The sequence below is a fragment of the Pongo pygmaeus genome, chromosome 4 (assembly GCF_028885625.2).
Source record: "Pongo pygmaeus isolate AG05252 chromosome 4, NHGRI_mPonPyg2-v2.0_pri, whole genome shotgun sequence".
Taxonomy (NCBI): domain Eukaryota; kingdom Metazoa; phylum Chordata; class Mammalia; order Primates; family Hominidae; genus Pongo; species Pongo pygmaeus.
Window position 1 is genome coordinate 140,242,564 of NC_072377.2, and position 22,129 is coordinate 140,264,692.

The window sequence follows — 22,129 nt, forward strand, 5'->3', positions numbered from 1 at the left end:
TGTTTGTTTAATATTTACTGTGTTCCAGGAAGTATGTTAAGAACCTTACATGTGTGATCTCATTTAATCTCTCTAGTAAGTCTTGGGGGTAGATATTATTATTATTCCCATTTTACAGAAAAGGCAACTGAGGGACAGAGAGGTTAAATAACTTGGCCAGCATAACACGTTAATAAGTGACAGAGCCAGGATTCAAATCCTGTACTGGCTGATGGCCAGTGATAAAGCTGTGTTCTTAACTGACTTTTCTGGAAGCTTCTACAAATGTCTAGGTAGCTTCCTGGCATTAGGCAGACTGCAGTGTGTGGTCTGGGTTGATGGTACAAATCCAGCAGTGTCTCTGACTGCCATTCAGGTGTTGGGGCTGAGAGGACTGCTGAGGATGCCTGTGATGTAGGTAGGCATGGTCAGGATGGCTAAATGGGGTGCCAGGAGACCTCTTGGCCGAGCAAAGATGACCTGGGACAGGGAGGGATTGGTCACTGTCTCTTGGGTCCTGACTCTTGCTTGCTAGGCTCTGAAATCCCCTGTTGACGTAACCCCTGTCCTCCCTGCAGGCCTGTGTTCAGAGCTCTCAGTCCTGGAGCCCTTGATTCAGCACTCCATTCAGGCCTGCACTTTTGAGATTGACTCACAGAGAGCAGCAGCCGTTGCAGCCTCTCTAGCTCAGCACAGAGCAAGCAGCTGCTGTCATGGCAGTCCCAGTGCTGCTGTCACTGTTGATAAATGGGAAGGCTGACTCTGCCACCTAGTCATGTGAGGCTTTGGGCATGTTCTAGAGCTTATCAGAGCTTTGATTTCTTCATCTATTAAAGTGAGGATAGTAACATTTGTCTCATGAGTCATTGTGAGGCGGCAGTGAAATAATATATGCAAGGTGATTAGCACACCGTAAATATTCCATTAGTATTAAATGATGGCAGCAATGACGATGACAAAGCATGAGGTATGTTTCCAGCAAGTTTCATTTCATGCTAGACCATGCACTAGCATTATTTAGCGCCTACATAAGTGGTAACCTTGCTTGGAAGAACAGATGACAACATAAAACTACCTGTGTATAGTTGGCTGGAGTCGACCTTATGGTTTGTTATATCTGGGCCCTGGCTCTTAAAAACAGTGCAAGTTTGAGCAAGTTACTCAGCCTCTCTGAGCCTATCCACTCAGAAGAGATTTCACCTGCAGCATGAGGACTGGGCCTTTGTTCCCAGGAGATGGAACTAAGCCTTCCCAGGGTATCAGGGATGTCCTGCTCCTGAGGGGTGGCTGGTCCCCATGGCAAAGTCTCCCACCTGGCCACACTGGCAGGGTGGCAGAGGCTGTTCTTGAGGGTGAGCTGGCCTGGCTGGAACACAGGCTGGTTTGCACAGCAGCTGTCCCACCTTTGTTCTCAATAGTCTCTCACCTGTAACTGCTTTCTTTGAACTGGGCTGTCTCTTCCCGGCTGCCCTTCTGGTCATCAGCCCAACCCTTTGTTTTCAAAGAAAGCCTCTTCTCTGTGAGAAGGTGCCCAGCCTTTGAGGCTGCCCCACCCCGCCCTTTACACCTGGCACCTGGGTAAACATGGCCTTTCTGCTGGCCACTTCCCCAGAACAGGGCCTGACTCTGGGCTGGACAGCCAGGAGGGAGATGTTTGTCATGAGCCTCCAGGACTCCTAGTGACTTGTGCCAGGCCCTGGGTTACAAAAGTGATTTACACCTTCTCTGCCCTTGAGTTGGATGTGAGAGGTACCATACAGCAAGAGCAGGATCTCAGTGCTCAGGCAAGCTTCGAATAAAATTCTGGCTCTGCTGGTCATTGACATTGGTTTTGGTAGGACATTTTTAGCCTCAGGTCCCCCATCTTTAAGCTGGTTAACAATATTACCCACCTCAAAGGATTGATGGGATAAGATGCACTTAGTACAGGGCCTAGCACATTAGAAATACTCAATATTTATCAGCCATCATCAGCGCGTTGCCATTCTTTCTTGAGAAGCTCCCAGTTGTTATGGAGGCACGAGACCAGTGCTCTAGGTGGCAAGTACTGGATGTGGTGTGAGCATGGAGAAAGGGCGCCTAGAGCTGCCTGGATGCCCAGAAGCTACCACCAAGATGAAGTGTGAAGAGGGAGCCCCTGGGAGGACCAGAGGGGTAAGGGGCACAGTCCCCTCCCTCAAGCCACTGATGTGCAAACAGGTCTCATCTCCCCGATTGGGTCTGCATGACAGGCAGGTCATGACACATGTCACGAAAGAGATGAGGAACACTGTCAGGCAGTGGTGGGTGAGGGTAGCAGCCCCTCTTCACTTCAATAATTGGGAAAATCTTCATGGGACAACCAGAATTCGTGATGGAGTCTAAGAACAGCTACTTGTTGACCAAATAGGCCAGGCAGAGGAAAGCACAAAGAAGACATGGAAAATGCAGGAGGTGAGGGCATGGGTGTGCAGTGAGTGGATGAGTGGGCTTCGAGAGGGGGCCCTTCCAGTGAGGCCTGACGAAGCCAGGGCTGGGGGTGTGGGCGGCAGGGACCCCCATGTGCTGCAGGAGAAGTGGGGTGGGGTGGGAAGCTGTCCAGGGAGACTCCCAGGTAATTTTTTCACTTCTGTTGGGCATGGCCCTGTGTTTGGAGACTGAACTCATGGCCTATGGACTACTGAAGGAGGGCACGTCCCTGGGGCCTGACCCCATCTGATAAGCCAGCTCTGCAGCCCAAAAAGGAGGCCCTGTGCACTCTTGCTCCTGAACGTCTCCTGTCTTCACTGAAAACCAGAGTGTCTGTGGCATTTCTTCTGCTCCACTCAGAGTAAAATCCAAACTCCCACTGAGTCTGCAAGCGCCTTTCAGTGGGATCTGCCCTGCACAGATCCCTCCCTGAGTTAGTTCCTACTCCTTCCTCCTGCTTAATGCACTTTAGCCGCTTTGGCTTCCTTGCTGTTCTTTTCAGACTTCCGCTGCCCCCGCCCCTGGGTCCCCGCAGCCCACCAAGCACACTGCTGCCCTGGAGCCTTTGCACCTGCTGTTCCCTCTGCCTGGAACACTTTCCCAGCTACTTTGTCACAGACTCCCTTTGCTAAGATCCTTGCTCCAACATCACTCTTCAGAGAGGCCACCTGTGACCCCCTTAGCAGAAGCAGCCCCCCACTTTCCTACCCTCCTGTTTATTTCCTTATGCCCCTCATCAGTCTGAAATGACTTCAAGTATTTGTTCATGTGTTCTTTTGTTCATGTGTTGATTGTCTCTTTCCCTCAGCTTGTCTGCGAGGGCATGTAGCCAGGGAGCATGACTGTCTTGTTGATTGCTGGACTCAGGTGCCTGGCATGGAGTAGGCTTTGAAGTAGGAGAACAGTAAATACATATTTATGAGTTGAGGGATGGATGGATGGATGGATGGATGGATGGATGGATGGATGGATGGATGGATGGATTAGCTAGTTGAGGCCTCAGTGCCTGGAGCTGAGTGTGACAGAAGATGAAGTGGCCTGGGCAGCTGGGTGCCTGGGGCTGGTACATCCTTTCCCTGTTGGCTCTGTGCCACTGTGACATGCACACTCCAGCCTTCCAGGCAGCAGGGGACTGGGATAGGGATATAGATTCTATCCATGAGTCCCTTTTTGTTTCCTAACTTTTTATTATAGAAACTTTTAAACACCTGCAAAAATAGAATAGCATAAACCACACCTATGTACCCATCACTCAGCTTCAACAATGAGCAGCTCCTGGAAAATCTTGTTCATCTATTCTACACCCCACTTCACCTTGCGAAAGTTATTCCAAAGCAAATCTATGGGCCCCTCTTTCATGAAGAGAGCTCAGAAATACTTCCCAGCAAGTTTTTTCTGCAGGCTCCCAGTATCTCTCTCTTCCCCATGTATCCTGAGTCCTCAGGTGCTTTGTCTTCTCCCTGAGTTAAACTAGCTCACAATAAGAGATCTGCTAAATATATTCCCATTAAGCTATAAATGTCTGAGATTTGCATAGTCACTGTGATGGTGCATTCATCCAAATTCTCCATGGTAATGGTGGAGTATCAAGCCCACCCTGGTCAGGCAGAGTTGACCCAGCTATCCCAGGGCAACCCTGGACCACAGTTGGGTTCGAGTCTACAACATTGCTGCTGTGGTGCCCTGCAGAGACTGGGGTAAGGGCAATGGAAGAAGTGGTTGCTGTGAGCCAGTCAAGACCTGAGCTGGGCCTGGTTTGGGGAGAACCCAGGTGTCTTCAGAATCACTCTTCATGACTTCTGGTGGAAGAACACATTTGAGAGAGAGCGAGTGAGTGAGTACCATGAATCCTAGTGGGGCAGGGCAGAGCAGGCGCTGCTTTTGAGAAGCGGGCTGGCTTTCATCACAATCATGTCTAGATGGGCTCCCTTTCCTTGTAGAATATGACATTTGCTTTGCTTAAAGTTAGTAAAATGCCATTTTATTGGTAGTGTTTTTATTTAGGCTGCTTGGCTGTCCTGCCAAGGTGATTTTATTATTACAAAATGTGGAAAACTCCATTCAAAGAAGAAAATAATACAAAACAGATTTTGGTTCACGTACTAAAATTCATTGGAAAATTGAGATCTCAACCCACAACTATTCATGACAGTAAAACAAAGACCCCCGACAGCTCCCAAGGTATCCAGCCCCTGAGCCCACACCAGCTCCCTGCACTGCATTGTCCTGCTGCCCACTGAGTGGCAGAACCTGAGAACTGGCCTGCATCTGGGAAGGAACTGGAATTGGCCTGGACTCCCTAGCCTTGGGCTCTTGGGCCAATTCCTCCAACCCCACCCAAGTCCTAGACTGACTCTCTGGCCAGATTCCCCCTGAATTTTGTGGGAAGCTGTGGGAAGAGCCCTGTTGGAGGCCAGTTCTTAACCCACAGGTCCTGGCTTGCAACCATTAGGGAGCAGAATCAGCCAGAGAGCCTGATACAAATCTAAATTCTTACACCCCACCCCAAAGGTTTGGACTCAGTACAGAAAGCGCAAGGCCCTGGAATCTGTATTTTAGTAAGCTAACTCTGGTGCTTTTGAAGCAGGGCGCTGTGGACCACATCCCAGAGTCACTGCTATGCCAAGAAGCACAGCGTGGTGTTTAAAGGGCAGGGTTATTGGAGTTTGAAAACCTGTATTTGAATCTTGGCTTGCTGACTATGTTACTTAACCTTTCTGAACTCTAGTTTTCTCCTTTTAAATGTAGATGATAATAATATCTACATCATGTGATTCCTATGGTTTGTATAAGATAATGCCTTATGAGTTCAGCACAGTGCCAGGAACATTGTAAGTACTTGGTTCATGTTGACTGCTTTATTACTATTATTTTCCATCATTCCTCAACTGCACATCTGTCCCCTACCCCCACCTTTCTCAAGAATATTATCACCTAGGTCGTTGGGTTTTTAAAAAGGCTCAGATAAACGACATTTACCAATTCCTGTGGGGTAAATTCTCTCACCATGGTCATTTTAAAGCTCACAACGTGATGACATTGAACACCAAGTTGGGAAGAGATGTGCACAGTTGGTCAATATAAGCTGGTAAAAGCTGGCTCTGGCACACCAACAGGAAGTCCCCTTTCACTGTGAGGCCCCAAGTGTGTCACTGCTGCCTTGGTTGGAGCTGGTAAATGCAGAGAGGGCTGCGAGCAGAGAGTCTGATGTAATTCTACCTCCTGCTGCAAAGGGCAGCTGGTTTTCGCACAGCTTTGCAGTCTGTATGTACTCATAGCTGATGCAGGAAATGGGAATTATAGCCTCAATTACTGTCATTGGGAACCTAGAGCAGAAATTATTATCAAAGGGGTGAGATGGCTCCAGCTCACTAATATTTACCATTTGCCATGAATTGCATGAAAGGGTGTGATGCCTCTGAAGCCATTGCCATCTCTTTTGCTGGTTCTGGTTTTGTTCCATCTTGTTTTGATCACTGACAAAGGCAGGCTTATGTCATGAAACAAGTGTGGGTCTTGGAGCCAGACTGTCTGGGATCAAATCCCAGCACTGCTACATAACAAGATCTTTGTGACTTTGAGCAAGTCACCTTACCTCTCTGGAGCTCAGTTTGCTCCTCTGTGCAAATGGGCATATTAATGAATGCATTGCAGTATTTTGCAATTAGACATAACATAGGTTATGTGCATAGGAAAGGACCTGGAAGAGAAAAGAAGCTCAGTGAATGTAACCTCAACCTGTGACTTCCTGGGAAGAAGGCACTGGCCAAATGGCTTTTCTGAAGCCTTTTATCCAGGTGTTTAGATGCTCACTGATAAACCTAGCCTCATTTGTACAGGAGAGAAGAGTGGACAGTTTCATAACACCAAGTTTCAAAAGTTTATTTCCTCCTCAAAGTATTTTTTTCTGCATAAAGAAATATTAAATTATTTCCTAAAAATCCATCATGTGGATTTTTAAAACCAAATTTGGAGGATATATTTGGGAAGCTTTGATTTGAAATGTAAGTTGAATGGTTACATGGCACTTAGAAGCCTGGCCATAAAATAGGAAAAGCTGCAAGATGGCAGAGCCACAAAAATGGCCAAGTTCTCATTTGAGGGAAATGTCCAAGTTCCCATTTGAGGAGAGCAGTGCAAGAGTTGCCTGACCAGAAATATTCACTGTGGACTTTCTGTGAGAGAGAAATAAACCTCTTCTGCATGAAGCCATTGAGATTTGAGATATTTCTGTTGCATGAGCTAACATTAGGCAACCTTGATTAATACATCACACAAGCAACATGCACTTTGGGAAGCTTGGGAGCCAGTCAAAGAGATAGTCGGTCATATTCCAGAGCAGCTCAACCAAGGCACAGGAGGTGTCCCCAAGTTACAGCACTTGTCTTAGGCATACCAGCAGCATCAAGAAGATGGGGGAAACCATTCGTAGCTTCAAATATGAACCCCAGCCTGTGGGAGAAGAATTACAAGCCTCTCCAGGGGCTGCTTCACAAGTTGCTTTTGGCCTCATGGGTATGCTGGTGGGTTCTCAGGAGTGCCATGTGATCTGCTAGATTCATGTTATTTGGAGGCAAGGAAAGCTTCAGTGCTAAGACCATTAGACAATACTCTTTTAAATTAGACAATACTCTTTTAATTCACTTCATCTTTCTCCCAGGAACATATAGGACCTGCTTGTACATAAAAAAAATGGAAGACTACTTTCAAGTTGCTATGACCCCAAAGTCTTTCCAGCACATTAAAATCTGTCCATCCTTTTGTGCCCTCTCCTCAGTGCCTGGACTGTATTCTTCAGTTACTGGGGTTGGCACCCCATGATTGCTGATGTCTCCTGCACCCTCATTCTCCTCCATTTATTGATTACCCAGCCCTGTTGGCTCTTCCTATGCAGGTTTTCACCTGGATCCCTCTTCCTAAGGGCCACAGCTGCCACTTCCATAGACCTCAGAACTTTTTCACCTGGACTTCTGTGGCCACCCCTTCACTGGCCCCCCTGCTTCTAGCGTCCCTCTCCCACCCAGGCATCCTGCAGGCTGCATTCTTCAGTCTCTCTGAAACAGAGTTCTCCCAACTTCTCGCAAGTCTGCTTGAAAACTTCCCACGTTTTTGTTGGCCTTGACCCTGAATTGTCGATGATTTTGTAATGGAATCAGAGCATCTTTTGTTCCAAAGTTTTCTCATTGTTTTGTTTCAGTGGGATTGTATCTCCCGCCAGGCACACCCTACTGTTTTTGTGAAAATTATAGGCTGCAAATAACTGCTTAAGTAAACTGCCAGACGAGGTACATTCTTCACATGGAAAATTCCAGCTGTTGAACAAGTTTGTGGGCTTTATTTTTGGAGCAAAGAGTTCATCAAGTGAAGAACAGAATCTTCCAGGTGCTCCACCTCTACTCCTATCATAAAGCGGGAGTATGTCTCTGAGTTGTCTGTGTCTTTCAAGGTCAAATTTATGACTCTAATACTTATTAACTCTCTCTTTCTGGTGACTTCCTTGGGCCCGTTCTGCAGCCTTACAGTAGACACTTTGGAGAATACACAATGAGAAACAAATACAAGAGACAAGAGAGAGGGCCTGAGGAAGAGATCAGTCTCCAGCCGGCTTTCCCTGAGACCTGACTGTGTTCACTGCCTCAGGTTCCAAGAGTTGATACCTCATCATGAGGATACTTCTGGCTTATGCCTGGTTATTCCCTCAACCCAAACAGTTTCAACTGAGGTTCAGCAAAAGATCAGCTTCCTCCCCTTGAATTCTTGTGGGGAGGAGAGGGTACTCCAAAAGAAGTACCCAAGCTTTGTGCTCAGACCGCATCTGCCCCTTGCACTTGGAACCAACCTGCCTTTCCACAAAGCATTCTATACATGACTGAGGAGCACATGAAGTGTGTTTACCTGTTCCCTTCTTCTGACTCCGTTTCCCTCCAATGCCCGTGTGTCTCACTCTGCAAAGCAACTATGCATGCATAGACCATCCTCCATAGCCACCATTCAGGGAGGCCCTGTATGCCAGAACTTGCCCAGTCTCAGGCACCCCCCCATCAAAACTTATCCATCCTATATTCCCCTTCTGCCAAATTCTGCAATCAGCTGATCTGATAAACTAACTTATATTTTGGGTTTAACAAACAGTGATCGCTCAGCATTAACCTAAGAACTTGCTATGCAATATATGTTCCCCAGGCCAGTAGCAGTGCCATCACCTGAGAGCTTGTTGGAAATGCAGAATCTCAGGCCCAGCCCAGACCTTCTGAACTGCAACCTGAATTTTAACAAGATCCCCAGGAGATTCAAATGCACATTAAATTCTGAGAAGCACTCACCTAATACATATTTTGCTCTTTTCAGCAGTATAATGGCTTTCAACGCTAGGCATTTCATGTTAATGATGCTAGTAGTTTGGTATTTCATACTTTTATGAAACTTTTTCACAACTATGAACTTGTGTGGTTATCAGAGCAGCTAGACTGAGTTTTCAGAGGCACCAGGGGCCCTTCCGAGGCCTCCCAGCAGCCCTGGTGAGGCTTGGCATTGGAAAATTGTTTAGTAGCTGAACAAATGAATAAACGTAGAACCCCCAAAAGAGACAGGACACGGGACATTATATATTTTGCACGTGAAGAAACTAAGGCTCAAATAGGTCAAGACTGGCTCTGTATAGCTTATAAGTAGCAGTACTGATGCTCCAACCTCAGGCTTCCAACTTTGCATCTCCAAGTGACTGAAGTTAGTTCTTAGGGTGAGGAGGCGTTTTGAAGCTCTGTAGCAGACAGATTTGAGCGTTCCTCTCTCCCCCATCATATTTCAAATTCTACAGCGAGGCTTGAATTTGTGTAGAATGACCCTCCTGCTCTGGTGGGGCAAAGAATCCCATGCACTTTGCACAGCCTCACCGGGAGCCTCCCTCCTGCACTGGCTGCAGGCCCTCTGTCCACAGGATGTCTTCCCCTTGAGGAGCCTCTGTTGGGTTGGTCGTGGTGGGAAACCATGCAGGGAGCTGTTCCAGGAGATGGGAACACTTGCTTCTCATCCCCTGCGAGCGAAAGGAAGCAGCCCCAAAGGTTGGAGCAGGAGTGTGGGCGAGATGCAAGGCAGGGCTTATTGATAATGGTCTCCTGGTTGTGAGGCTGATGAAGTTAGAACCATCTATGCCTGCCCGCCCCACCCTTGCTATTCCCTGGGGGTGCTGGGCTCCAGCTATCCACCTGGAGCTGGTGAGGTGTGGCCAGAGTGCAGAGAGGCGCATCAGCTGAGGGGTTGGCATGCCCCTGTTGGGAGGCCAATGGATGGGCAGTGTAAAGGAAGGGCAGGGAGGTCTGAGTGCGGAAACCCTGGACCACAGGAATGCGCCTAGCCTCCCTGGGGACCAGACAGAAGCAGATGAGGGCTTTGTGGTCCACAAATTCCTCCAGCCCTAGCCCTCAACTTGGAAAAGATGTGCTCCAGATGTCTCTCCCCATGCAGTGCCCTCTCTGCCCTGTTCCACAGTCCTGGCCCATCCTCCAGAGATGTCCTGCAATCCATTCAGTGTGGTGCCCGCTGGAAGCTCCACCCACCATATCGGGCTTGCAATGGAAGCCAACAGCGGTGAGGCTGCTCAGGACATATGCGGTTTGGTGGGTATGGGGTCCAGGGTGTATTATCTTCCCTTGAACCTTCACCCACACTTTGACTTAGGTGCCCTGGCTGCAAAAAGCAGGTGGACAAAGTTCGTAATTGTTAGTGCTACTTAACACTGAGCATTTCCTATTCCAGGCACTCTTCTGAACGCTTTACAGGCATTACATCATTCGACCTCCAGCCCGACCCTGGGAGACAGGAAGGCCATTATTATCCTATTCTATAGTTGGAGCAAAGGAAGCACAAAAATGGCCAAGTACTTGCCCAAAGTCACTGGTGAGTGGAAGAGCCCTATGGCTCTGTGCAGAGCAGTAAGAAGATCTGTGCAAAGGTGACACATAGACCATTCTGTTCAGTGCCCTGGGCTCAGGCCTGCGGTCTGTGGGCAATGACATGGAGAAAGGATGTTGAGGGCAGACTGCTGAGTTGGAGCTTCACCCTGTAACAAAGGGGAGTCCCTGGAGGGGAGGAAAGAATCTGCCCCATGGTTCAGGAAAGCATTTCTGGGGCCGCATTGGAGAGGCAGGAGACAGGAGGCCTGGAGGCCCCAGGAAGGCTATTGCAGCAGGGCAAATATGAGGAGGTGAGGGCTGAACTGGGGCAGAGATAGTGAGGCTGATGAGCCACTTCGAAAAAAACAGCAGAGGTGCAATGGATAGAATTTGGCTGCTGATTTATTCACAATGGGTTCCTTGTGTAGGCTGGGGTTTCTGGTTCAGAAGGGGCACACTTCTGTCTATTCCCTGCATGAGCTGTGAGTCATTATAGCAGGGGATGAAGTGAGTGGGGACTTCATTCAGGTTTCTGGGGTTTGATCCAGTGGCCCCAGTCCTAGTCAGGGTGGTACAGCTCTCCCCAGCAAGCCTGATGACACAGTGGGTGTGCCTTGTGCCTTGGGATGGCTCCTATTGACTTTAGTGGCCTTTCCCACCCCACCCCTCTCCCAGCATTGCCCCTTTGTGGGCTATTACAGACACTTGTAGCTGCTGGGTGAACTGCTGCCCAGGAGTGGGTTGGGAGGCTGTGACTGGTCAGAGGTGAATTCACCTTACAGGACTCTCCAAAGCCCCAGGAAATGAATGGGATGTTTGGGCACTAGAGTGTTGGCATGCCAAAGGGCATTTGTAGGAGAAAACAAATTTCTTAAATTACTAATCCGTCAGCTCTATGCTAATGCCTCCTGAAAGAAAACCTTCAACTTGGATAACACTGCCTTTTCTCTCTTGGAACCACTTGTGCCTATAATTAGGCAGCAGTGCCTCATTAAAGCCATTTCCTGTATTATAAAACTGAAGACCTGGCTTGACCAAGGTGTGGCTTTCTGAGGCTAAAATCAGCTTGACATGCCTGTGCTGTGATGTAATCCTGTTTCTCTGGGCTGTGGGACTCCACTTTGTATTTCCTGGCTTTTACTTGGAATAAGTAGGTTCCTGTGAGATTTGATTCTTTTATTCCTAGCAGTAATAACAGCCAGTTATCCAGAAGTGCAGTTTCCAAGGGTTTCAAGGCTTTATGGTACCTGTAGCTTGGATCCCTTGTCACCTGGTAGTATATTCCTACATTGTGAAAAATTCTCACTGTTGACAAAGCATTTTGGCTGAACTATCCTCTTCTCCTCAAGATGGAGGCTGCTTCCTACAGGAAGAAGTGAACCTCATGCTTACCTGGTCTGGGACAGCCAGCAGGATCTCCATCAGGGGAGAGAAGAAAAACTTAGCACAATTACTGAGAAAACTGGGAGAGAACTGCTCCACTCCACCACCCGCTCCACTGTGCACATGGCTGCTGCATTGGCTTAGGCAGTTGGGTTTTTTATCAACACATTTATATGGGCCAGCAGGTGCATGGTAATCTGGGTTTCAAGAAGAGGGTGAGCCTATTGCTGACTTAAGCTCTCTGAGAATCTCTTAGGCTTCCCAAGAGATTGGGGTAGATAAATCTCCTCAGAGGGACCAGACATTCTCTGTTCTCACTGAGGATCATTTCCTGCACTTTAGTGTGAACGAGTTTGCCTCTTCTCCACCTCCCTTAGTAGATGCCTGGCCTTGTTTCCTCTCCAAGAGGTTTCAGGCATCTGTCAGCCAGTATCAGGTAAAGAAAGGACTCTTGTCCAATAAGGAGTCTTCCGAATAAAAAGGCAGTCCCTGATTCTATCTATGTAAAAGGTCAATTAGGGCAAGGCATTGGGTCTGAAGCCTTAAATTACAAACATAGGATTTGGGTTGTGGAAAGCTCTGGACTAGGAAGGATGGCCTTTGAGACCACTTATCCCCAGCTCTGGCCAGCATAGCCTTCCCTCCATAGCACATCTCTCAGCCTTTTTTCTTTATTGTTCCTGAAGGAGCCTATTTAGAAATGTTTCCCCTAATCACTCCTTCCCATAAAATTTTAATACCACAAAAACATTGTATACCTGTTTATGTACTATGGGCCTTTGGAGGGCATAACCGTTATAATAGCTAAGATTTTTTGCAACCCCCAAGCATGATGTTTTGCCCTGTTGGGGCTAATCTCACCCTCCTTGAGAAAGTGTGCCTGCTAGCATATCCCTGATCAGTAGCTGTCCACCTTCGGGCAGATGTCACTAGCATCAGGGAGCTCACTACCTGCTCTTCCTCAGGGCAGCCAGGTCCATTCACAGGTGGCCAGCTCTGGTAAGAAACTGGTCTCCTGCAGGTCCTGCCCACTAGTCCTCTTTCTGCTTCTTGCGGTCACAGAGAGCACGTTGCCTACTCCCTCTGCCCTGTCAACCCATGAGCAGATTGTGAGAAATCTCCACAGGCCACATCTGTGTCCTGCTTGAAGGTGTCACTCCAGGCTGTCTTGTACCAGGGCCAGTCCACCCCAGAGCAGATGCTGAGATATTTGTGGGCAATGTGGTGGGCTGAATTTGCCCCCAAAAGATATGAAATACTAACCCCAGTACCTGTGAATGGAACTTTGTTTGGAAATAAGATCTTTGCAGATGTAATTAGTTAAAATTGGTCATTTATTGGATCAGTGTGGATTCTAACTCCAATAACTGATGTCCTTTTATTAGAGAAAGGAGAGGGAGACTCAAACATGGCTACACAACGCACAGGGAAAAGCGTCGTATGATGAGGGATGCACAGGTTGGTGTAGATACAAGCCAAGAACTCCAAGGCTGCTGGGAGCCGTCAGAAGTGGGATGAGAAAAGGGAGGGCTCTTCCCAGGACCTTGAGAGGGAGCACAGCCCTGCTGATACCACGATTCGATTTCGGACTTCTTGCCTTCAGAACCAAGAGAATACAGTTCTGTTCTTTGAATGTTCTCAGTTCTGGTTCTTTGCTGCAGCAGATCTAAGAAATGAATATGGACAGGTAAAAGGAACGTCAGGTAAAGGGCCTCTCTCCTGTCTGCCTGTCTCTCAGCATATGGCCACGTAAGTCAAATTTAAAAAGTCAATTTTCTGGAAATGAATTGTGGGCTTGGGACTCTTTTTTTGTTGTTATTGTTGAGAGGGAGTCTTGCTCTGTCCCCCAGGCTGGGGTGTAGTGGCATCATCTCGGCTCACTGCAACCTCCGCCTCCCGGGTTCAAGTGATTCTCCTGCCTCAGCCTCCTGGGTAGCTGGGACTACAGGCACGCACCACCACACCCGGCTAATTACAAGGAGTGACCTCAGGCTTTGGTGAGGGGTGAGGCAAGCTGAGTGCCCTTGGCTCCCCAGCAGGCTTTACTTCATGGAACCCTGTGGAAACTTTGCTGCGTCTATCCTTGATAAAAAGTAATAGCCGGGCACTAGGTTCACATGACAAAGCCTTTTCCTCACATCAAGCCTGTGAGTCACTGGTGAGGACTGTGGTAAAGATGTGACATAGCTCATCTCAAACCACGTAGGTTGCAACAATCAGGGAAGAATCTCTCTCTTTGAGGATCACCTTGTTAATCTCTTTGCACCTCATCTGTTTCTTCTGTAAAATGGGAATAACAGTAATATGGATCTCTATGCTGAAATGAGAATTATAGGAGAATTTAGCACCATGACTGGCACACAGTAATAATGAATATAAAAGTGTTTTTTATTATTGTGATGATTCTAATTGTAAAAAGAGACATCCCTTTATTAAAAAGAACAGCCTTGGAATAGTACCCAGCAATTAAAAGAACAGACTATTCATACATCCAACAACTTGAATGAACCTCCAGAGAATTATGCTGCTTGAAGAAAAACCAATCCCCAAGGGTTACTTACTGTATGATTCCATTTATGTAATGTTTTTCAAGTGATGAAATCTTAGAGCACAGATGAGTAGTTGCCAGAGGTGAGGGGTGGGAGAGAAGTGGATGTGGTTATCAAAGGCAAGGGGGGCCCTGTGGCTTCGGAGCTGCCCTGTGTCTTGACTGTAGTTGTGAGTACACAAACCTATATGTGTGATAAAACTATTGAACACACACATAAATGAGTACAACTGGGGAGGTTTGAAGAAGATCGGTGGATTGCATGAACAAGATTATCCTGGTTGTGATTTTATACCATAGTTTTACAAGATCTTATCACTGAGGAAAACTGGGTAAAGGGTACACAGGATTTCTATGTGTTATTCCTTACAAGTGCATGTGAATCTGCAATTATCTCAAAATCAACCATTTAATTTAAAAGAAGGGCTAACTCTAAAAATAGAAATGTAAACACAATAAGTTGAAGAGCCTGCATTTACATTTTACAAATCCAGGATTTATTTTTCCCTTTGAGATTTTCCTAGAACCCACTCTCTCATTGCATTCAGTCAAATTGACTTGAAAGTTGTGCGTTTGGGCCCACTTGTGTACCGGAGGCAGTAGGTGTGTATGGGTATGTGTCAGTGTCTCAGGAGTGGGCTGGGGATGCTCAGCAGGTATGCTGGAGAAGCAGAAGTTGGGGAGAAGCACAAAGAGTGGAATCCTGGCTTCCAACCCTCCCCATGGAGCCCAAGGGAAGCGATGGGGAGAGGTAGTGGGGGGACACCAGGAGAGATGCTCCCTACACCAGGGAGGGAAGTCACCCTCATGCTGCTACATGAAGAGAGAGCCTGAAGAACCTTCACCCAGGGGACCTGAGCCCAGCCCTGCTCAGGAATGTGTCCTGGAGTGTGGGACAGGAGGGGGAGGACTGGGAGAAAGGAGGAGAGTGCAGTGCTGTTTATGGCAGGTCCTGATTGCCAGCTGAGGGTGTGGCCTCTCTCCCTGAAGTGGGCTGAGAAGGGGCTCGGGTCAGCGTCCCTGTGGATTGCATCTGCATTGACCCAGTGCCCTCCTGCAGTCCAGCCCTGGAGGTGGCACCAACCACCTGCCCCTCGCTGCCATCTCTTGCAGTAGAGATGACACCACCTTCCTGCAGTAGAGATGACTTGGTGGGAGGTCAGGGTGCAGAGGCACTGTCTAGCTGCGGACAGGGCATGGCTGCAGTCCACCCAGCAAGGCTTTCTTTGAAGCAAGCTCTGAAGGGGCTTGTAGATGAGCTGGATCAGTAGTCTCCCCAAAACCATTTATTTTGTAAGCCAAGTACAAGCCTTTCAATATTTCATTTTTCATTTACTCAGCTAAAGGCTGAAAAATGCAGTAGCTCAAAGTCACTCCAGCTCCTGCTCATTGTAGCAGTGGAGCTCTTGACTATGGGGTGGGATTTCCCTCCAAGGGTTCTCTTCCATCCTGAGTGATTCAGTTGACTTAGACCCATTTCTTGGGTCCAGAGCAGCTGCGGTAAGACAGCTGCTGGGACCCACAGGAGGGGTCTGTGTTGCCAGGGCCCAGAAGGGTGCTTTTGAAGCAAATGTGGAAGCCCCAGTTGGCACAGAAGCACTGGCTGGGCCCAGGCCCTTTGTGAAAGAAGGATGTGGAGTTGGTGGTGGGCACCAGGCCGTGTGACACATGCAGCTGCCTCTACTTAGGTGTCCTTCCACCTAAACTGTGCCACCTCTTTGGTGACCCAGCCAGCCTGTGTGACTCAGGACACATTTAGGAGTCAGGAGTAAAGTGACTTTTCACGAGACACAATGACCCTGTGAATCCAATGTTCACTGTCACTGATACTAAAGAACCATGGGTTCCCCAGAATGGGTTGATGCTGTGGCTCCCGATATCCATCTGCCCCATGCATAGCCCAGCCCTGGCAAAATCATGGTGGATCCTGGTCACATGATCATCTCCCCCAATCCATTGCACAGAGATACCAGGGTGGAAAAAAAGGGAAGAGAGGAACATAAGCCAGGCCTGGAAACCACTGAACAAAAATGGGGAGTGGAGCAGGGTGGTGTAGGGAAGGGAGAAACGTGCACTTTGGAGTTCTCCTGGTGGTGGAGGGGGGTGGATGTGGTGGAAGTCTCTGGCTGGACCTGGTAACCCTGGGTTCTGGCCCTCCCTCTGACACTGGCGTGTGAAATCCTAGCATTCCTGAGTATATCAGGAGCACAAATGATGCTTAAAAATGGGGTGCTCTTAGGGTAGGTAGCAGAGGGAGACCTGGCTAGAGGGTTCTGAGCTCCCATTCCCTTTTTTATTTTAATTTTTATTTATTTGAGGCGGAGTCTCTCTCTGTCGCCCAGGCTGGAGTGTAGTGGCCCGATTTCAGCTCACTGCAACCTCTGCCTCCTGGGTTCAAGCTATTCTCCTGCCTCAACCTCCAGAGTAGCTGGGACACCATGCCTGGCCTTTTTTTTTTTTTGACAGAGTCTCGCTCTGTCGCCCAGGCTGGAGTGCAATGGCGTGATCTTGGCTCACTGAAACCTCCACCTCCCGGGTTCAAGCAATTCTCCTGCCTCAGCCTCCCAAGTAGCTGAGATTACAGGTGCCTGCCACCACACCTGGCTAATTTTTTCTATTTTTAGTAGAGATGGGGTTTCCCCATGTTGGCCAGGCTGGTCTTGAAATCCTGACCTCAAATGACCTGTCTGCCTAGGTCTTCCAAAGTGCTGGGATTACAGGTGTGAACCACCGCACCCGGCCTCCCACTTACATTTTAACTGGAGTTGTTCCACTTGTGTCTCATTACTTGGTACCCATATAAGATTGATTTCCAAAGGATTCCACAGCTGAAGCTGTGTGAAAGCTACCAGCTGGATGGTCTGAGCACTGCATAATTGAAACAGATCCCTGCTCTCCAAAAGCAAATGTAAGAGCTGGGAGGGCTAGAGGGGGACAGTTCCTGCAGGAGGAGGAGACTTCTCAAGGGGTGCAGGTGAAGGTGAGGGAGAGGGCAGCAAAGAAGAACTGTGTGTCTACTGCAGGCTGCTGACAGCCCTGCTCGCTGACTGGGAGGGTGCCAGAGCTCTGGGAAGATGAACCTGGCCACAGCCCAAGGAGGATGGGGTTGTGATGCCCTGGAATTCTTCTTTATTATAAGATGTGCTTTGGTGACAAACATGTTGCTGAAAACCAGAAATGACCCTCAGAGAGGGCACTGAGCCCAGGTATGTAGGGCCTGGGGCCCTCCCTCTGCTTCCCCAAGGCTGTTCCAAAGCAATCCTCAGAGTTTAGTCTAAAGGGCTCTCTGGACTCCATGTTGTTGTGAAATTGTATCCTGTGGTTTTGCCGTTGTTGTCAACAATATCAGCAGGCCTAGAACAGAAATAATTTAAAATGAAGTGTCTTCTGAATCTATGTAGAAACATGCTAACTGAGCAGCCATGGGTCAGGAATCTGTTCTCTTCTCTTTCTTCAAAATCTCTCACATTTACTTGTGCTTGCTCTGTCCGAAAGCAGTACTTTGCCAGGCTGTTTGGGTGTTTGTCTCTCTGATGGTTCAACTGTCTGAGGTTCCATACTACCTGCCCCAAGCTTCTTACACTGTTAGCAGCACTTTGGGCAAACTTCTAGGCAGTTTGATTGTGTAACCTGACTGGCTGAGGGACCTATGAATTTGTGTGTTTGTAGCAAAAGGTATTTGCCTGCGATTTTTATTTTCTTTCTCTTTTCAGACACCTTGCCATTTTTTTTTATTATGGTGAACAGGCAGGAACATGGTGTGGAATTGAATCTCATTCTGTCATCTACTAGGATGTGTGGACTTGGATCTTAGGCAAGTTACTAGTCTCTTCGGAGACTGTTTCCTCACTGGTGAAAGGGAATTACTAATGGTGCTTTCTTTACAGTATTATGAGGGTTGAATTGAATAACGCATGTAAAGCTTTTAGAACAGTGTCAGGCCTGTAGTGAGGTCTCATGATTGAAACAACAGCAGCAATGACCTCATCATTGTCCGGACAGTCAGGGGATCTTAGAGGGTGCTCTGGAATGCCAGCCTTGTCCTCCTTGTCCCTGGTGTCTGGTCAGGTTGACCTCAGCTCAGCTGTGATGGGCTCAGGCTTTTCACCTCATTTAGCTTTTCCCAGGCAGAGTCCATAGGCCATCTAGAGGGAATGAAGCTCTCCACGCTGGCTGCCCATGAGGGGGTCACCCCCAGATAGGGCCAGACCACATGGCCTGATGTTCCTGCATGACTGCTTTGCTCACTACAGAGCCCCTGCCCCTCTTTGGAGAGGCCCGCATGGCTAGGTATCTTCTTGCTGAGGAAGGAGCCAGCCCCTGAGCACCCCTACCTGAGGGCTCAAAGCTTTCTGATGCATGAGGCTTCTAGCAAGCTCAATTCCATAGTCTGGCGCCCCAGACTATGTATTTGCTCTTAAGTCTCTTTAACTCCCCAATGCACTGATAAGCTTGAAGACAAAGCCCAACATTGGGTTTTCACTGGCTAATCAATTCACTATTCTTTCAGCTACTAGAAATTTGCAAAAATCCCCATTCAATGGGAGCTGAAACCATTCCGAATGGTATCGAGTGGAAGTGGAAGTGGAAAGAGAGTGGAGTCTGTCTCTCACTCTCTCTCTCTCTCTCTCTCACATACACACACACAGAATGGGGAGGTGGACAGCTCTAGGTAAGTCTGAGGTACATGCATTCCCCTGCAATCCCTTTTCTCTTTTTTTATTTAAAAAAGGCACAAACCGTAGTGTGACAACTGCTGTCTTCTTTTTTTTTCACTAAAAAAAAAAAAAAAAAAAAGACACAAACCACACTGTAAAACCATAACAGAAATGTTGCTTTAATCACTCCTAATCCCATCACTGAAGCAAATCAACTGTTTTTAATCTTCCCTTCCAGGGCCTGCCTGTAAGCAGACATGTTTCTAAACAACTGTAATCATAACACAGTTTTGCATTCTGTTTCTCCCTTATATCTTAACCCTTGCCCTGCAGTCTTCATAGGCATCGTTTTTAATAGCTCACTCAATTCCATCAAGTGGGGCTTCTGGAATTTACTTATCAGCCGCCTAGCTGACTATTACATCATTTCCTGAAAGAGCCCAAATTAGCTGGGAAACAAACATCTAGGTGATTTCTATAGTTTCTCAATGTTATTGAGCTCTAGAAATACCTGGCCTTAAAAAGCTTCCTTGGGAAACATACATTATTGACCCAAGACTGGAGCTCTTCTCTACTTATTTAAATAAATGTCTTTGTTTTCTAAGGAAGCTCAAGCCCAGATCCCTTGCACACACGGTTTTGTCTTTCTCAGCAGCACAACCAGAGACTGTCCCTTTCAATGGCTTTTCTCAATGGGAATTCAGTTTGTGCTCCATTATCGTCACCACCATCATCATGATCATTTTTCTAAGAGCTGCCATCTATTGAGCGTTTTCCCTGTGCCAGGCACTCTAAATATTATTTTTGCATCATTATTTTGTTTAATCCCATTAATTGCCACTGTTATTGTCCTCAGTTACAAATGAGGAAACTGAGGCTCAAGACGTTGAAGTGGCTTGTCCAAAGTCTAATGGCTCTTAAATGTCAGAGGCTGCCTGCCTCATCCCATCCCACACCTCCTTGGAGCCCCCTCAGGTGGGTGTGAGCCCCTGTGCCACCCAGCTCCTTGAGTGAGGGCCTTTCCTGCAGGGTAGAGTTTGGTCTAAAGCTCCCAAGATGGATTGCTAAGCCCAAGGTGCCTTCCCCACAGTGCATCTCTCTTGGGGTAGAAAAGCCAGCCTTCTACCCCACAGGAACCCTGGACACGACAGTGTATGCCTGGCTGACAAGGGGACTTAGAGGCCTGTGTCTGGCAGAAGTTGGGGCCCAGAGACAGGAAAAGCCTTGCCTGAGGTCACAGGGTGAGTCATTGGCCCTGATAGGCTATAACCTTGGTCTCTTGACTATGACCAGGGTTCTGTTCTCCTCGTTGGGAGATGATTTCAACAGACTGCATCTGAAATTGAAGGAGAGGCTTTAGAGTTGGCCAATAGCTCTGCCCTTGGAACAGGCTGGTGCCATCATGTAACCAGACAGCCCATGGCAGAAACTGGAAAGAAGGCAGTGACTGGCGCAGTGTGGTGAACAGAGGTGGAGAAACAGCACAGACTCGGGTGTGTGAGGAACACAGAACAGGGCCCAGCCCAGCCTTGGCTACTGGCCTGCCTGGTCAGGCTTATCACAAGAGCTCCTACCAAAGGGATTTCCTAAAAGGAAAAGGCTTTTTGCTCTTTTGAGTCTTCCACAAGTAGTAAAAATCCTGAGAGGGACCTTCGTAATGACCATACCTTTCCTGGGCAGAAGCAGAGACTGCTACAAGAACAGAGACAGCTTTTGCTACTGATTCTTTCAACAGGTATTTATTGAAGCTTTCTGTGTCAGATAATGGGGTTAACTGAGGGAATAAGACAGACAAGCTTTCTATCTTTATGAAACATCTATCTTAGCAGGGATAATAAACTAGTCAACAAGCAAGATACTTCCTGAAGACAAGTGATGTGAAGGAGACAGTCTAGGAGGTGTGGCAGAGACTGTGACTGGAGTGGGGGCTGGTGGAGTGGTCACGGATGGCCCTTCTGAGGAAGGGCAGATCTGGGGCAGAGCACTCAGGCAGGGGAAACAGCACGTGCAAAGGCCCTGAGGTGGGAAACAGCTCGGCAAGTTTCAGGAACAGAAAGGAGGCTGAAGGGACAGATTTTATTCTAGGTTCAGCATTAGTGCCATTTAGAGTAAGAGGATTCCTAATCTGCATCTCTCAAATGGCCTCCCTCTCCTTCCTCAAGTTACCTGTTTGGGCTGTATTTCTCCTTTGCCTCTATAGTCATTACTGTTTCCCCCTCGTGGGCTCCTGTGTTGGCATACAGCAGTGAGAGGTGTTAGCTGTAGCTCTAGGGCAAGCAGTAGCTGTTCTAAATGTCATGCTCCCTCCAAACTTTCAGACCTCTCCATCCGATGGCATGTTTACATCTCAGATAGCTGTGTCCTCATCAGAGGCAGTTAACAGATCAAAATAGCATTTCTTGGACCTTGCAAAGTGACAAATCATGTTATGTTTACCTTTTGGTTACTAGGAGGAATGCTAGGGTTTGCAAAAAAACTCCCCTGTGGTATATTTAATTGGAGAAAGCTACTCTTGTTAATGGCTCTTAGCTAAACACACCATTAGTGCCAGGGGAGACAGCACTGACTAGCTGCGCCTACTCATTGGCTGGTTGCTGATGGACACTGACTGACTCGAGGATCTCCCTGTGAAGAGACAGTGTAACTGTTGTGGGGTTGATCCAGGTGTGCACCACACTTCGACTGTAGCCAGAGTCTGGCCCTACCAGGCCAGCAGTGCCTGACTGTACACTGGAGGCCTCTGATGAAGCCCCAGCAGTGTAGCAGCAGGGCCATGTCTGCCAGTTTTCTGGGGACAGTCTCATGCTATGCCCTTTTTATTTTAATTAAGCTTTTAATTTTGAGATCATCGTAGGTTCACATGCAGTTGTAAGAAATAATACAGAATCTACGTACCCTTTACCCAGTTTCTTCCAATGGTAACATCTTGCAAAAGTATAGTACAATATCACAATCAGAATATTGACTTCCATACAGTCAAATAGAGACATTTCCATTTCCATAATCACAAGGATGCCTCAGGCTGCCCTTTTTGGCCTCATACACCTCCCTCTTGCCTCCATCCCTTCTTAACCATATGCAGCCATGAAACTGTAATTTTGTCATTTCACGAATGTTGCATAAATGGAATCCCATGTTATGTAACTCTTTGGATTGGCTTTTCTCACTCAGCATAATGCTCTGGAGCTCCATCCAGGTTGTTGCATGTGTCAATAGTGTGT